Source organism: Geospiza fortis, unplaced genomic scaffold (assembly GCF_000277835.1).
Source record: "Geospiza fortis unplaced genomic scaffold, GeoFor_1.0 scaffold485, whole genome shotgun sequence".
Classification (NCBI taxonomy): domain Eukaryota; kingdom Metazoa; phylum Chordata; class Aves; order Passeriformes; family Thraupidae; genus Geospiza; species Geospiza fortis.
This window is the reverse complement of record NW_005054457.1, coordinates 1,032,693-1,036,981: the sequence shown is the minus strand read 5'-3', so window position 1 is coordinate 1,036,981 and position 4,289 is coordinate 1,032,693.

Sequence of the window (4,289 nt, the reverse complement as noted above, 5' to 3'; positions counted from 1 at the left end):
TGCAGCCCCCGGTCCCCGCAGCTTCACCCGGGCCGTGCCCCGGGGCTCATCCCGGCCCCTTTCAGCCCCAAACGCGCAGCACCGTCACCAACCGAGCGGGGCCCGGGCACTGAAGGCGCCCAGGCTGCGGGGTACGCGGGGGTGGGACACGGGGGTGGGACACGGGGTGCCGGGGTGAGGCTCAGCACCCAACAGCCCCCCCAAACCCCGCTGAGCCAGGGCAGCCGTGCTTCCTGCTAGGAGCAACTTTTGCCCATGGCAAAACCCAACAGCGAGAGTTTGAGCCAAGCCCCAAGGGCTGGAGTGCAGCAGCCGCCTCAGCAGGACCCTGGTGCTCCTTCCTGTCTCGGCCAGGACAGCAATGCCCAGGGGCACTGCCCTGAGGCTGGGCACAGCAAACGGCCACGGGGGCTGGGTGTGGGGGGCAAACCCCCTCTGACAGGGGTTTGTGCTCCCAGAGCACTTGGCTGAGCAGTCACGGCTCTGCAGGGACACGCCTCGGCATCCCCTCCCCAAAACACACCGAGGGGACACAGAGTCCTCGGCTGGGACAGCTCTCGGCCAGGACGTGCCTGAGGGTGACTCTGATGTCCCCATGCACAGCTCCAAGGGCTCAGGGACACTTTGGGAAGTGCCTCTGGCTGGAGAGCAGGGACACAGTGACACTGGGGGGGTCTGGGGGATCAGCACCAGCCCATGGGCTCTGCTCACAGCAGCCTCAGCTCCAGCCAGTGAAACACAAACCTGAGCAAAATCCTGGAATTCCCACCTCCAACAGCCAAAGAGGAGCTCCCGGCTCTTGATCCAGCCAAAGGATTTGAAGCAGAACACGTGCCAGAGAGATGGTGCTTCATCCTTTGAGGATAACTGTGGAATATAAACACAACGAGGCAAAAATTAAGAGTCTCTGTCTAAAAATGGGGGAAAGGATGTGGGAGCTGCTGCTCCGGGATGGACATGCAGCAGCGGCACCTCTGGAAATGCAGGAGCACTCTCCCAGGAGCAGCACAAAGCCAGGAGGCCATGGAGGTGGGCTGGGAGCTGTAAGGGTGACCCTTGACAGACAGGGAGCTCCAGCATTCCAGGGAATGGCTCAGGAAAGCCCTGGTGTTGTAAGGAACTGCGGCTCCCAGCCGAGGGACAGGGCTGCCCAGGGCTGCGTTAGGTGTGCAGGGGCTGGTTTGGGTGTGCAGGGGCTGCTTTGGGGTTTGCGTGTGCAGGGAAGGAGAGCCATGAAGCTGTTGATGAAAGGATGAGCGCCCCCAGCCCTGGAGCCAGCGGGGCTGCAGTGACTCACCTTGTTTTGGTCGCTCGAAAGCACAGAGAAAATGAACCTGTAAATATTTTAATCAGGTCTCCAGGCAAGCACTCTCCAGGATGACTTTCACTGCGAGCAGCCAGATCGGCTGGGGGCTGAACTGGAGTTTAATGCATTTTATACACTCAATTTATCGGGAGTAAATCAGACAGTCCAGAGTCACCAGAGCCAGGATACAATTCACCGCTGGAGCTGCTGGATTGGATGGAGTTCTCGGGGCAGAGGGGAGCGCAAATCAGGCACGGGAGCAGCCTGGGCTTCTTCCCTCGCCCTGGAATTCTGGAATTCTGGGTCCTGGAACTCTGAGGCTGAGGAGTTTCAACGGGACCTTCCCTGCTCCTCCTCAGGGAAATGCGCTCGTGCTGTGGACAGGCAGGATTTAAGGGAATGCCCAAAGCTGAACGTCAGTGTGATAATCTTGCACAATAAGGTTTTTTTAAAGATCATCAATCCATTAAACACTTCCGGCGCAGATTCAGGGGCGTCACCCCTCTGCACACCTCCAGGATGGGCAGGCTCCTGTCACTGCAAGGCTTCTCCCGGTGCATCTGGAATCCAGCAGCTGCCGCTGTGCTGAGGCAGATGAAAAGGGCACGGCTCACCCAGGTAATCGGTTTCTAACGAGGGCAGCTGAAGCAGCAGCTGCATTCAAAGCATTCCAGCTCTCTCTGTGCCGCTCACAAAGGCTCAGGATGTGCTGCGTGCAGGGATGAGCCTGACTGCAGGCAGATCCCCCATTAACACGCTTTGTTCCTCAGGTATTACACGACAATAAGACCGGGAGAAATTCTTGACATCAAAATTGCTCCGCTCGTGTTTGAATTCCTGGGAGACGAGAACGTCTTAATAAAAAGTCCCAGCTATTCTCGGCACGGGGACAGCTCTGTCTGTGGAGCCACTCCAGCAGAGCATTGTGCTGGCACAGAGGATCGTTGCCAGGAGAGAGGGAGCTAATTACCCTGAAAACATCTGATGTACACATAATGCGGGATCGATGCCTGCAGAGGGAGGAATTACCGCCCGGAGTCCTTTCCTTGTCTCCAGCGCTTCCTGCCTAGCGCACAGCGCGCAGGGTGACACACTGCCAGGCCATTTGCATAGGCCACGCTAAATGTGCATTGCCATAAATATTCTGCTTTCTGCAGCTGCCTGTCTCGGGGCTTGTGAGCCGCTCGGGCAGATGGTACTGCAATCCCCCCCTGTGCACGGGAATGCTGCGGTTCCCCGACCGAGGCATACCTGATAGGTGCCAGCAGCCTTTGCTGGGCCTGAAGGGACTCCACGGCTCATTTAAACCCCATTTAAGTTCTCTTGATGACATCAGACCGCCGATTTTCCATCGAGAAGCAGAACTCACCTCCTGGAGAGGGGCAGAAGTCTGTGCCTTGGAGGTGAAGGCAGGGCAGGTGAGGAGGTTTAACCCAGGAATGGGTCGAAAGAGGAAGGCTGAGAACCAGTGACTTCCAGCTGGGAATAACCTGGGATAACTCAGTGGGAAGGAGATCCTCTGGCATGGGCCGAGTGCTGCTCTCTGCTGTGCATCTGTGCCCCGGTGTTGCTTTGTTAGTGAGGGTTAATAAAGGACATAAATTGCCCTTCTCTTGCTGGGGTTCTGCTGTCCCTGCCTGGCTGTTTCAGCAGCCGCAGGAGCCTGCTCAGGATGCCCCTGAGCCAGGGCAGATGTCCCACCCTGCCCCCGGAAATCCCAGCCCGCAAAGCGGCTCCGGTCGGGAGCCCCGGACGCTCCCTGCCACCTGGAACGCCGGGCACACCTTAAATCAGCACCGGGAAGTGCCCGGGAGAGCCGGGCACAGCTTAAATCAGCACCGGGAAGTGCGAGAGCCGGGCACACCTTAAATTAGCACCGGGAAGTGCCCAGGAGGGCCGGGCACACCTTAAATCAGCACCGGGAAGTGCCCAGGAGGGCCGGGCACACCTTAAATCAGCACCGGGAAGTGCCCAGGAGGGCCGGGCACACCTTAAATCAGCACCGGCAAGTGCCCAGGAGGGCCGGGCACAGCTTAAATCAGCACCGGGAAGTGCCCGGATGGGCCGGGCACAGCTTAAATCAGCACCGGGAAGTGCCCGGATGGGCCGGGCCAGCCGCGGGCTCTGAGCACACCTGGAGGGCTCTCCCAGCAGATTCCCAGATTCGGACACACTGAAATCACAAAGCACGACACGGCTGGCGGTCTGTGGAAAACCTTCTCTTACAAATGAACCGGGTTTTTATTCACATCCCTTATAAAGTGCAGAGAGTTCACAGCCACCCCGGGAGGGTTCTGTGTGCTGTCAGCATGCCAATAATTTCCATTCGGTGGTGTCACAGCCCAGGTCACAACTGTCACTCAGCCCCAGCACCAGCTCTGGCAGCAACAATCCAAATTTGGCTTTTGACTAAAAACTCAGTTACACTCATTTACCCAATGTACACCTGAAATATCCTTTTGGGATTTTGGAAGCAAAATCATCAAACTAAAAAGGAAACATTACAAAAATGTAGAATGCTATAAAGTAAGAAAATAAGATTTATAATTTCTTTTTTTCTTTTTTTTTTTTTTAATAAAAATCTCGCCTGTCAGATATGGCCTCTATATATTTAGCAGTTTCAATTTGATGGTGATTCCTGGACATTATCATTGCACCAGGTTCCCACTCCACCCCACAGATTTAGGTACAGACTAGTTGATCCCATGCTGCTGTATCCAATTCCTGTTAAAGCTCTCATCTTTCATAGCCTTTCCCAGCCAGTCCTTCTCGCTCTCCTCCTCAGAGTCACTCATTTCACTGGAATCAGCAGCCAGGAGCCGGGAATAATTAAGTTTTCTCTGCTGGGGCAATCTGGATCGGACAATTAGGAAGAAGAGGGTCCAGATGCCGAGCCCCACGCAGCTGGCCTGGAGCAGCACGGGCAGCCCGAGGTGCTGCACCACAAAGCCTGACCCGAGGCTGCCCAGGCCCGCCCCCGACG